Below are 13,969 nucleotides of genomic sequence, written 5' to 3' on the forward strand. Positions count from 1 at the left end.
AATCGGGCACCGGACACTGTCCGGTGTGCACCGGACTGTCCGGTGCGCCCGATGACAGAAGGCAAGGATGGCCTTCCTGATTTGTTCTCAACGGCTCCTAGCTGCCTTGGGGCTATAAAAGGGACCCCTAGGCGCATGGAGGAGGACAACAAGCATTCCTACAACCTTTCTAAGCACCAAGACATTGATCTAGCGCATTCGATTCATTGTGATAGCATATAGAGCTCTTGTGGAGTTGTGTACTCTTTGAGTTGTGTTGCGAGCTCTTATTGCTGCTTGTGTGCGTGTTGCTCTGATCTCTTGAAGTCTTGTGTGCGTTGCTCATTCTCTCCCTTGCTCGTGATTCTCTGTGAACATCTTTTGTAAGGGCGAGAGGCTCCAAGCTGTGGAGATTCCTCGCAAACGGGATTGAGAAAAGAAAAGCAAGAACACCGTGGTATTCAAGTTGATCATTGGATCACTTGAGAGGAGTTGAGTGCAACTCTCGTCCGTTGGGACGCCACAACGTGGAGTAGGCAAGTTTTGTACTTGGCCGAACCACGGGATAACCACCGTGTCATCTCTGTGATTGAATTCTTGTGGTTATTGTGTTTTTGACTCCTCTCTAGCCACTTGGCATAAACTGTGCTAACGCTTAATCAAAGTTTTGTGGCTATAAGTTTAAGCTTTTACAGGATCACCTATTCACCCCCCCTCTAGGTGCTCTCAGCAACATCATCACAAAGAAGCACTAGTTTCGGCTGATCCACCGAAGATGCTTTTCCTTCACTATTTTTTCAGAATCTTGGATTTGTTTTTCGGCTTCATCTATATTGTAAACAATTTTTTTTGGGTCTTGTAGGGTCCAATCTGCCCTTCTTGCTGACTCTTGGCTGCCATAAACTGATATCACTCCTTGATTGTTGGGTATCTTCATGCAGAGATAAGTTGAATGTAAAACTGCTTCAAAGACATTGAGAGTTCCTCTTCCGATGATTGCATTGTATGGGAATTCCATATCAACGAACATGACATCTTTTGTTCTTGTGTTATTGATGTAACCGAATGTGACGGGCATGACTAGCTTCCCTAGTGCCATCACTTGTTGTCCTCCGAAGCCACAGAGAGGAAAAGCTGAGTCTTGGAGCTTATCTTCAGGCTCCTGCATTTGCCTAAAAGCCTTGACAAATATGATGTCTGCAACACTGCCTGTGTCAACCAAAACATTGTGGACTACAAAACCTTTGATTACACAAGAGATAACCATGGCATCTATGTGTGAGTAATCTTTAAGATGAAGATCATCCTAAGAGAAGGTAATAGGAATATGGGACCACTTGGTCCTGATGTAGGGTCCTTGGACAACTACATGTTGCACCCTTCTCTGGGTCTCCTTCTTCTGTTTTTATTGCTAGGTTCAAAGCTTGAGCCCCAGTAATGGGGAGAATAAGCTTCTCCATATAATCTTTAAGCTGACAAAGCTTGATGGCTTGCCATGCTCTTCGTCGTGATGGAACTCGTCATGGTCGTAAGATCACCGGAGGTGGGCACTAATGTTGGTCACTTGTTTTCAACTGCTACATGACATCAAAAACAAAATTAAGAAACAAGAACCTTCGTCCTCAACGTAATACACCTTCCGTGTAACAACTTGAGGGCGAAGGTTTTAATGTATAACAAAAGACAAAGTTATTGTATTCTTGATTTCAATCCTCTGAAGGTGTTCAAAATTAAGGCAATATGTGTTAATAAATGAAAACCTTTGTCTTGAGGTTGATACCATTTCAGAGTATAAGTACGAAGGACAAAGGTCTTCGAACAAGAATGCATAATAGAAGTGAAATGTGATGTAAAGACACAAATGAAATAATAAATAAGAGCTTATCTCTACTGCCTTAGTATTTTCGGTATGTCTCTCATTACATTGGATGAATTTACAAACATACCTTTGGCTCCTGAATAGTGGTATGCACGAAAGTTCTTCGAAGCTTATACACTACGAAGTTAGGGCCCTCGAAAAAAGTACTTTATGTAGAACACTGTTCATCTATTTATAGGGAGATGAACTGCCTTAATATAGATTTATAGTAATGCCAATTTTTACATAAGTCGTTTACAAGTTACATCAAGACAATAATGTACTTTTCCATTCTCAGCTCCACAGATTCCAACCCTCGTCGTTCGGTAGCCTTCCTTTTTGACTTGCGCCCGAAGCTGCTGCCTTCGGCATCATCTTTGTTGCTTGTGTATCGATGAAGTGTCTCTGTATACTGCTTTAACCGAAGCTTAGCTTCATCCGTCAGTGAGAACATTCCTAAAATACACTTGTTAATGTCGAAGCAACTTATTAGATAAGTGATCATCGCCTAGTGAGTGATCTTCGGTATAATTAGTCCATCCCATCAATGATAGAGTCATTGTTCTCTAGGCACCCTGTGCACACACTCCAGAGACAGTGATGTTTCTAAACATTCTGATTATATGATAAATCTAATATTTTAACATAGATATACATATAATTTATTGCTAATTGTAGTCATGTTATTAATAAGAATATTATGAAGAACAAGAATAAAATGTTATATATTTTTGTGTGCATTATTTTCTCTCTATAACGAAAAGGTGAAAAGACATATGAATCTGTATCCGTATCTGAATTTTATATCAATTGTTTAAAAATATATAGAATAAATTTAAGGTTTACTTTTATGAATATTAATAAGCCTAGTGATATAAATAATAATATAAATTTATATAGCAAATTTTATATATCATTTGTTTATCATGGAAGAAAGAAAATCAAAATTTTAACATAAGTATCCGGAGACACAACTCAAGTCAATCATCGCCACGTGCTCCACGCGAATATCAATAAATCGATGGGGTGGGTTACAAGACCGACTCCAATAAGAAATGCTAAACGTTCTGCACATTACATTTAGTTATACTTAGAAAAGATTCTCAGTTATCTAAAACATCACCCTGTTTGAATACACAAGAGATAGAGATAATTGTTAGCTGTTAAAATTAGCTGTAGATATTCAAACAATTTAGCTAATAGTTTAATTATTAACTAATTTTAACAAATTATAGCTAATAATTAGCTAGTTAATTTCACCCGCATTTTTTAGCTAATTAAATATTATCTATACTGCATTCAAACATGCGTTTCTCACTTTTATTTATAGATTCTCTATTTATTTTAATATTTTAAATAATAGATTAAATAAAATTAAAATATGTATAAAATACTTGAGAGTAGTACGTGCATATAGAAATCTAAAGAAAAATGATAAAATATACGTATAAAAATTTAGAGCAAAATGCTAAAATATATCTATTTATATATACAAAACGTACATAGAGGATGCTACTACTATCTAGGGCCATAAAATAAGCTCGAGGCTCACTGTGCCAAATTACTTAATATATAGAATAATGATGGATATTGGATAATTTTATAGATAGTTAGTTTGTTCTTTAACGTTTCATAATAGATATATGAAAATTCATAATTTAGATTACTCATAATGATATCTATATATTTCATATTTATATACTAATAATTCACTATATAATGCAATTATATATATCAGGATGTGGCTCGCGAGGTGAACCGAGCCAGCCTATCTCCACAGCTCGTGAAATGGGCGAGCCGAGCCGAGCTCGGTCAGCCACCAAACTGCACCGTCGAGTCGAGCTCAGCTCGTTTCTAGCCCTAGCTACTCCCAATAAATAAGATATATAGTGAAAATCATTTAGACCCGTTTGATTCCTTTCATTTTGAGAAATTGAAATCTTACTATTGGAATATGCTATTTTTTAGAATGTGGCATTCCACCACTTTCCAAGGTTATCATATAAACCTATCTCAAATTTATGGGGTGAGAGATAAAAATTGATTTTATAGATTTACATGCTATTTTTCTAATGTACAACTTATAACACACTCTTTTACTTGCTTCGTTATAACATGAATGTAGTATATAATTATCTCTCTCATATGATTTAAGATAATATACAAATATATTACATTTATATATATATGAATTTAATTAGTTTTGTCTAAATTATAATTATTAAAATGAAATTTAATTTCAACGAAACAAATGAGTCCTTAGAGAAAATAGTAGAAGAGGAATATAAGAAGACAACGAGAGATATAGATAACACTGGACTGGCAACAACGACAAGCAGGTTGCTCCAGGCTCCACGCACATTCAAACACCCGTCGTCTCGATAGTCTCATCACCTCGTCTGATAAGACGCACTTGGTGACTTAGGTTTTAGCCATGGCTGTGCTGTTTCCATGGGTTGCTTGGCTGCTTGTCTCCCTCGTCGGCGCCTGCCTCCTCGCGCGCAACCGTCGGCGTGGCCTACCGCCGGGACCCCACCCGTTGCCCGTCATCGGCAGCCTCCACCTGCTCGGTGACCAGCCGCACCGCTCCTTCGCCAGGCTCGCCGAGATCCACGGCCCGCTCATGTCCCTCCGCTTGGGCGCAGTGACCACGGTGGTTGCCTCCTCCCCGGCCGTCGCCCGGGAGTTCATGCAGAGGCACGACGCCTTCTTCAGCAACAGGACCATTCCGGACGCTCTTGGCGATCATGCCAAGAACTCGACGATCTGGCTGCCCAACAACCCACGCTGGCGCGCGCTGCGAAAGATCATGACCACCGAGCTGTTCGCGCCGCACAGGCTGGACGCGCTCCAGAACCTCCGACGCGAGAAGGTGCAGGAGCTCGTGGACCACGTCGGGCGGCTGGCGTGCAGGGGGGAGGCCGTGAACGTCGGCCGAGTGGCGTTCATCACCAGCCTGAACCTCCTGTCGCGTACCATGTTCTCACGCGACCTGACGAGCCTCGACGACAACGACGGCGCGTCCAAGGAGTTCCAGGAAGTGGTGACGGACATCATGGAAGCCGTGGGAAGTCCGAACGTCTCCGACTTCTTCCCGCCGCTCGCGGCCGCCGACCTGCAGGGCTGGCGGCGGCGTTTGGCGAAGCTGTTCGCGCAGCAGCACCGGGTCTTCGATCGAGAGATCGACGGGAGGCTGCGTAGCCGCGAGGCTGGTGAGTCCAAGAAGAACGACTTCCTCGACCTTCTGCTGGACGCCGCTCAGGACGACGACAATACGGCGAAGCTGGATCGCGACACACTCCGTTCACTCTTTACGGTAAACCTTAGTCAAAGCTGAATTTTTTTTGGAATCCAGCTCTCTTATTACGCGGGACTATCCCGTCTAACATAGATAATTGGATTCTCTACACGTTGCGGGGTGCGTGCGAGTATAAATAAGTATCGTTTGGTAACTCGTCCGATTCTCGCGCCTCCTTAAATGATCTTAGCTATCTTGTTATTTATGGGTTTTTTTTTTGATCCTTTTTGCAATTTTCGTGGATAAGAGAATTGTTCGCCTATTTTTAAATGTCATTATAATTCCTCGTCTATTTAAAAATTGTCATGTTATATGTCTTAGAAGTCTTCGATTCACGTACAACTAGAATATATAGGTATATATCTATTGTACCTGACACTTTGGTACACAGCGCAAATATTAAATCGTGTTCACCCGTTCCAAGAAAGGGTTGTTGTTATTTAGGGTTGTTTCAAGAGTTATGACTATAGTTTAGACCACATCGACGGTTAGCTGCTGCTTGTGTTTTGGAGCTATTTTAAGGATTTTGACAATCACTTGCTTGTTGTGTTTTGGAGCCATAACAAGTATTTTGACAATCACTTCTCTCCTAGTTTGTAGCTTATTGTCTTTTAAGGTCACCAAGAGTTGTGACTATGCTTTGTCCTCCCAAACTGATAGGTTGTTGTGTTCTACGGCTCCTGTAAGGTTTGCTATATATTTTGTCCCTCAATTGACATTTTTTTATGGTTTAGATTGCTTTAAGGATTAACTATGGTTTGCATTCCTATTTGACAATCTGATGTGTTTTAGACATGATACAATGGTTTTGACGATTTTTACCCCCTATTGGTAGCTTATTGAATTTAGCGTAGGTCAGAGGCTCATCTATTGTTACAATACTTTGCCTCTGAGGTGACAACATTTTTACGAATTAGGGTTTGTTCAAGAGTTATGACTACGGTTGCCCTTGTGTGCTAGCTGACGACTTATTGTATTTTATAGCCTATAATGATTTTGTCAATATTTTGTCCTTGTCCTACCCACACACAACCTAGTTGGTAAGTTTTTTTTTTTTGCAATAACACATATTTGGTTACTTGTTGTATTAGAGTTCATGGCAATCGTTGTCAATATGGTTTGGCACCAAACTGGTTGGCTATTGTGACAATGACATTTATACTAATTAGTAGCCACAACAACCATATTAATTAGGGATATAGCACGTACCCATAGTGATTAAAGGTGCATTGACCATAGTTATTAGGTGATGTAGTAACCATGTTGATTAAGGTTAGGGAGTTATCTTTACCATCTGCCTACTTTACTATTTTTAATATTGTTAAACATGGGCCATGCATTCCTATCCATATTGGTTAGAGCTGTAAACTATGAATAGGCATGGGCATTCTTGCATACTGAAGAGATTACAATATTCTCACTATAGATTATAATAATTTGGATACCTAGATTATAGAATTTGGTATATCCTATTAGGACATGTCTCACCCCACCCCTCCTTCATTTGTTCTCCCAAATCCTTTATTTTTAATATGAAATTGTACTAGTTCTTTTAAAATTCATGCATTTCAAACAAACCCTTCATACACCAAATAGAATGTTTCCAGTTTGCTGGTTAGATTAAAAAACTCGACCTTTGAGGGACAAGACAACCCTCGGGAAATATTTTAGAAAGAAGACCTTCTCATGCAGGCATAGAAAACCTCTAAATCCTTGCCCCATCCATACACAGTGGCACCATAACCCATGCGAGAATGACCACGACCAAGACTGAGCCTTAGACCTGTGCTTTGGCCTGGAAGATACGAGGTTTTTTTAAACCTAGCCTAAAAATTGCTCCCATAAAGAGTCGAACTCAGGACTTGAAGAGTGATACTCAAACCATCTAGATGCCTATTCGTTGTTGGTTGGATTAATATAACACATCTATAATTTATATAATCCAAATACGCACTTAATTTCCACTCCATATACTATCTAGGAGTATCTCTGTAGCATGGATAAGATATCTAGTATTATTGATAATGTATGTTTTTCTCTCCTCTAACTAATTACTTAAAACTCACATACATTTAGTATGTCTTGTGGGATCCATATGTCAGACCCAAATTTATTGTTTTTCTTTATTTTTATCTTTTCACTATTGCCTCTCGCTCCCTTCTCTCATGTTAGCATTAGTGTTCCTCCCTCCTCCTCTATTGGGTGGTATTTTCTTCTTCCATAGTATGGAGTGTAGAGGTTTCTCCTCACAATGGGACAACCTACAATGGTGGGCCTAAGGATGGCAAGGGCAAGTCTTCATGTGGAAGATTTTGATCCACCAAGGAATCCCTGATCGCCACCAAGAAATGGTCATTATCCTCTAAGGAGAGGCCGGTGTGGTAGTGACTGTGTCCATGTCTGCCTCAACTTTCTTGACTAAATCATATTTGTTGCTAGAGTGAGTATCCCTTACTTCATAGGTGTAATTGCGACCATGGCTACCTTTTCCCCTACTGCACACAATAAAGCACTAAAACATGGTTGATGAAAAGATTCACCATCGAAGCTAGTCCTCCTACCACAACTAACAATAGGATCAAAAGTGGGACCGATCTTAGACATTTAAGGGAGAAGGGTTGTGGCCTGTGGGTTACCTTAATCACCAAAAACATCTAGGCAATCTGATGGAGCAACACAAATCTCCTAGGTGTCAATTTAGGTATTAGGGAGGGTTTTGGTAATCTAGTGGAGATATTCTAATATTATCTTTTTAAAACCCATATACTATCTTATATAGAATCTAACAAACAAATCTAGTTTTCAAGGTATACCATTCATATATTTTTAGTGTGAAATTTTTCTGACCAATCAAATACATTGTTAAGTATTTAAGTTCATAATCAAATTATGGATGTTGTCTTCAACTCTAGTTATGTGTACATGTAATCTGGGTACCCACACCAATTGCGGAGTAGGACACGATAGTTCCTTATTCCCTGTCTGATCTAGAGTCACACTCAAAAGTATAGCGTTTGACCATAAACTCAAATCATGGGGCCCAATGGCCAGTCTAAAGCCGCCTAGACTGAGTTACTGGACCCTTTTGACTGACAACAAAATAGGTTTAGAGGAAGGTAATCTTTTAGCCTCTCACCTCTATGTCAGGGCACATGTTTGGCTACGAACCTTCTCGTATTACTTAGGACCTCATAGGGGATACTCTCATGTTATGCCAAATTTGTGCTAGCATGAACTCCTACAAACTAGAGTCATAGAGAGGTCAGTGGCGATGATGGGATAACCATGCCCCCAAGTACCAGTGATATACTTTGAGCACACAACACAGGACATTACATGTCTAACCCTATGACAACATTGTACACAACATGAAGATGGGAAATGCCTCGCTGACCATTGTGGTAGGCTGATAGCTCTATTCCACCAACTTATACATGGGCACATTCACTTGTGACCATCTCCTCCCATGATCTCTTCCATACATGAATTAGTATGGTGACAACTATGATGACTAGCTGCAATGACACTAGCCCAAGAAGCCCTCATGAAGGCTATTTAACATGTAGGACACCCACCCTCTTTTTGTAATCTTGCCACCTCAACTATATAAGCGGTGGCTTTGGTCCCTTTCTTCTTCTATGAAATGTTCTTCATAATTCTATAGAAGTCCTCACAACTTTCATGATTTCTTCATAATCCACAAACTTTTATCCTCGATGCACTTCCTCTCACTCGTTTGTAACCCCTACTACATACTTGTGCACTTAGGCTCAGGAACATGACCCACCACTCTGATAGGACATATGGCCTCTGCTCAAACAAGCATAAATCTTAGGCCCCATGTGCTAAGCAATCTAAACCAAACATAATCACGAAATTACTAGTCAGTGGTATGAAGCACTAACATTTGCCATGGGTAAGTGAGCTTGTTATAGGTATGTGATATATGCTTGAAATCCTAACCTTTGATGTCCTCACCTTACCCTTGTCATGATTGAAGAAAATGACCATAATCCCTAAATCCCCAACCATTGTTGACCTCATGTTACCATTGTTCACGTAGAAGAACATGACCATAATTTGATTTCAAACTTAAATAGAGGTGGGATTTTATTAAATCTCTAAACTTGGAAGAAGGTTGTGGCACTAGGATAACTTGGTAGTTGATTGGACAATAGGTCACTATTGTCCAATGTTGATCAAGAAATGTTAGTTATTGGGTGATGTGGCATGGAGCACCATGTTAATTAGTTTAGCGTCTGCTAGCGGTAAATCTAATATGCCACAAATAGGAGGTAGTGGTGCAAGGGTGAGGTATGCAAGGTGTCTGCATTGTGATTAATCTCATCTGCATTAAATCCACCAATGATGAGGCTAGTTAAAGGTTATGTTTGGTTTAGATTCTAAGAAGTGATCTTGCTACCAAAAAAGGAAAAATACTTACCAAACAGGTGGAACCTACAACTGCTTTTTCAAAGCCTCTATTTTGTGTAGTACCATTTTTTTGGAACACCTTGGATCCTGCTTTTAGCTTCCATCCCTTTGCTTATTCCAAATGGGTGAAAATGGATAGATGTTTCATAATTATTTAAGGGAGATACAAAGAGGGGTAGAAGGTTTCATAGTTGTTTCAACCAAACAACTTACAACTTTTTCACATCACATATCTCATAATAATTTTTTCTATAGTTAACAGCTAAACCGACAGACCTAGAGAAACAAGAGTGTGGATCGTAGGATCTTAAACCAAAGGCCACAGACACATATTGCTAAGTATGACTACCCTAGAAGGCTAGGACACTTAAGAATTCATTAGGCATACCCAATGGTAAGATATGTAATGGACCATTTAAAGCACTAAATTTCATTATCCAAAACAAGTTAAATTTAATCTTCCCAATTTATAAGAATGTGGTTAGATATATAAACCGTATTTTTTTTGCTTTGACTAACTAATCTCTCCATTCCATTATTGCCTTTTAAAATATTTTACTAAAATCTAATAATTTTGTAACATTGCAAAAACATAAGGCATACACATGTAAATTTTCATGTATCCAAACCTAGTATTTCAAAACTAGGGAGAAAGTGCCAAGATGTACTTATGTGATTTTCAAGGTTATTGTAGGGACAATGACACCTAAGAGGGGCACAATGAATTAGACTTTCTAAAAACTTATGCACTAAACTAGGTCTCTAATTCAACCTAAAAACCTATGCAAGAAAGTAATTTATCTAAATGTGCAACTAAGATCTTACTAAGTGTGTTGCTATCTCTACCTAAAAGAGTTATGCAACATAGGTTCTAATCCTATCAACTAGCCAAGTAAGGTAAACTAGGGTATTAAGCACATAACCTAGATACACAAATTAGTGTGTGGAATCTTAATTGAGATAGAGATACAAGCTATCTTTGATGGCTCCAGTATTTATTTCAAGGTAATGACAGACTCACAATGCCCCCTAATCCTCATTGGCTAGTATGTGGGGGGTGTATATAGCTCAAAACAAGCAATCTAGCAGTTGAAAACGTGGAAAGCATTCTGCACACTCACCACAAATGGTGTGGTGGGAGTCACTAGAGAAATTTGGTGTTTGTCACAATCGTTAGCCATTTGAAACTAGCTATATATTGGATATCAAGCGAACTTTGCACCTTTTCTCCAAGTGCCTTTTATCCTGTGATAATAGGAGTTTTCTAATAAGTCATAGGGCTCTATGATTTCTTCTCTACAAAACACTGAATAAGCCTTTTTCCTCAGGTGCCTTGCACTATGGATTTTCACTGACGCTTTTCCCTCTCTAGTCATGATCCTATTTTTGGTGTTCTTTTAGCCATATCCACTCGAGGTTTTTAGTGGGTCTTTGAGACCCTGTCCGGTCTGCCCTTTGACACTGCTTTCTCTGGTACCCCATTCTGGCTAACACTGGACTTATCTGGTGCATGTAGTCTGCATGCACTTGGCTCCAATTTTACGTGTCCGAGCTTACTCTATCTTGTGTTTTGGAATTCTACCATCTTGTAGGTCTTTAACGTGTATTCTTATATCTTGCTCGAGGTATTGGTCAGTCCAATCCTCGTATTGCATCTGCTAAATTCAAACAAGAAGAAAAATGCTTCTATGTGTGTTTCACCGAGAGAACTCCAAGTATTGGAATTGGTAAACTTGTTACTGTCTATGACATCTCTTGGTAGTGGACTAGTGGGTTGGGCACATTATTTCTTTTCTGCTGATATGTAGTTGTAGAGCACCATGCCACCATATATGTTGGAAGGTACACACGACAGGACAATGTGTTTAATAATTTCATAGAGTTGTATGCATTTCATGTTTACTGCATGCAGAATATCAAAAGATTGTATCATCAACATTTCCTTTAAAATTTTCAGGACTTGTTTTCAGCTGGGAGCGACACAAGTTCCAGCACGGTGGAGTGGGCAATGGCGGAGTTGCTGGAAAACCCAGCTTCCATGGATAAAGCTCGCGACGAGCTTGCTACAGTGATTGGTCCAGGAAAGAACATTGAAGAAACTGATATTGGGCAGCTGCCCTATCTCCAAGCTACCGCGGAGAAACTTTCAGGCTACATCCCTCCGTCCCGCTGCTACCGCGGCGTGCTCCAGTCGACACAAAAGTAATGGGGTACACCATCCCTAGAGGCTGTCGTATGTTCATAAACATATGGGCAGTTGGTCGAGACAAAGAAACATGGCCTGAACCCGAGACGTTTATGCCCGAGAGGTTTTTGGGGAAGACAGTTGATCTGAGAGGTGGGGATTTTGATCTCATCCCGTTCGGCGGAGGACGCCGGATCTGCCCTGGGATGCCGCTGGCGATTAGGATGGTGCATCTGCTTCTTGCGTCACTGTTGAATCAGTTCACATGGAGGCTTCCAGTTGAGATTGAAGGAAGAGGAGTTGGCATGGATGAAAAATTTGGCCTGACTTTGATCAAGGCTGTGCCTCTGTGTGCTATGGCTACACCAATTTGACTTTATAATGTTGTGACCGTTAAATCGTGCATATGACCGTGAAAACACTGTTTTGCACGAGCATTGTTGATAGTGTGAAATTTAAAATAAGAGATAAGACGAGTGAGGCTTTGGAGAGACAGTCTAAGCTATTGTATCGCAAAGAACTGCATTGTTGTTCTTGTGTTGTTCGGTGTATGTATATGAGATTTAAGACATTGGAGCAATAAAACAATGGATAATTCAATCGTTCAAAGAATAAAGTGGTGCGATATGGATTGGGCCACGAGAGGGGATGCCGAAAGAACTTTATTAGCATGCTCCGGCGTCCGACAGGCGTTATCATCCTCTTCACCTCCACAGCTCCCTCAACTTTATCTTTTTTTCTACAGGCAATGTACTGCCATCTTTCCTAGGAGATAATGGGTGAAACTAATATTTATTTAATTTTAATATTTAAATAGTTTACATAAAAAATATATAAAATATATTTTAATCTAATTGATGTATGTTGTTTTATTTTTATGCATGTGTGCTCTATATTATTTTGCATGTCATTGATATAATCCCGAGATTGGGTCTATCACTAATTTATAATACAAGATTAGAGAACTCTGAAGTTGTTAGGTGTTGTTTATAACCTCAAGAGCTAATGGTTAGCCATTAAACTAAAATTATTTGTGGAGGTTCCAAACCCTCCCCAACTAACGTCCTAGCTAATTGTTAGTCCATTAGTTGGCTTAGGCCCCGTTAGAATGCACTATAGCTAATAGTTAGCTGACTAAAAAGTTGCTAGTGGAATTAGCTAACTAACAAATAGTTGGCTAACTATTAGTTATAATTTTAACTATGTAGAACTAGCTAACAACCAATGTTAATTGAGGGTGTACATAATAGTTAGTTACTGTTGGGAGCCTTCTCCTTCCGAAGGTCCTCAAAAATATAATTAACTATTTGTTTTTAGCATAAGCTATTACAGGAGCCTTCGTCTCCAGGAGATGAACTTCTTTCTCATGACGAAGGACACACAGGATGAAGATTGATTCAAAGAAGATAAGGGTACCCACGTACTGTTCACGCTGGATTGTATTCACTCTCTCGCATCCTTGTCTTCAAACAAGACGAAGGTATCATTGTAAGATATTATTCACATATGTTATGTGAGATGTGAATATAAATGAATTATGCAGATATGATTATCACATTTATTACTTCGCATTCTTATTCTTGTATTGATATGATGAAGGTATCTTTCTTCACCTTCATCCGAGAAGCTTTATGCCCGTAAGGAAATAAAGTTTCGGAAGGCGAAGGTCTTTAATAATTAACAATTATGTTGCCTTGTTCTTGACTCACAGCATTTGAGAACAAGTGGCCAACATTGGCGCCCACCTCCGTTGAACTCACTTCCACCACCTTCGGCAAAACATCCACCTTCGACATGCCGCCGAAGAAGGCAACAGCGCTAGGGGCTACCCTGCAGCCACTGGACACGAATCAGGATGCACTCTCCCTCCGAGAGGCTAGAAGCCAAAAAAGGAAGGCCACTAGCCCAACTCTTCAGAAGGACCAGCTTGACCAGGAAATCAAATATTTAGAAGCAATCCATCAGCAAGTACAAAGGAAAAAGAAGAAAATGCTCCGGCTGGCTTATCTTCAGAAGAAGATTGATGACACAACTGAGGAGATGCGTCATCTTACTCAAAATGACCAGGACCGAAGGCCTCGGCACAAGGAGCTTCGTCAGGAGAACTCATTCAATGAAAATGAATGGTATGACGACTTTCATCATAGTAACTTTACTTTTGATGAAGCTTCTCCTCTGGCAGCAGAATTGTAGGCTACCTCGTGGCCACAATCCT

General features: G+C 39.8%; 1 pseudogene; it reads left to right on the plus strand.

The window, feature by feature from the left end:
- The first annotated feature begins 4,169 nt into the window (after positions 1-4,169).
- Positions 4,170-12,368, plus strand: LOC103643362 (geraniol 8-hydroxylase-like; annotated as a pseudogene).
- Positions 12,369-13,969: the final 1,601 nt, after the last annotated feature.

Source organism: Zea mays, chromosome 1 (genome assembly GCF_902167145.1).
Source record: "Zea mays cultivar B73 chromosome 1, Zm-B73-REFERENCE-NAM-5.0, whole genome shotgun sequence".
Taxonomy (NCBI): Eukaryota; Viridiplantae; Streptophyta; class Magnoliopsida; order Poales; family Poaceae; genus Zea; species Zea mays.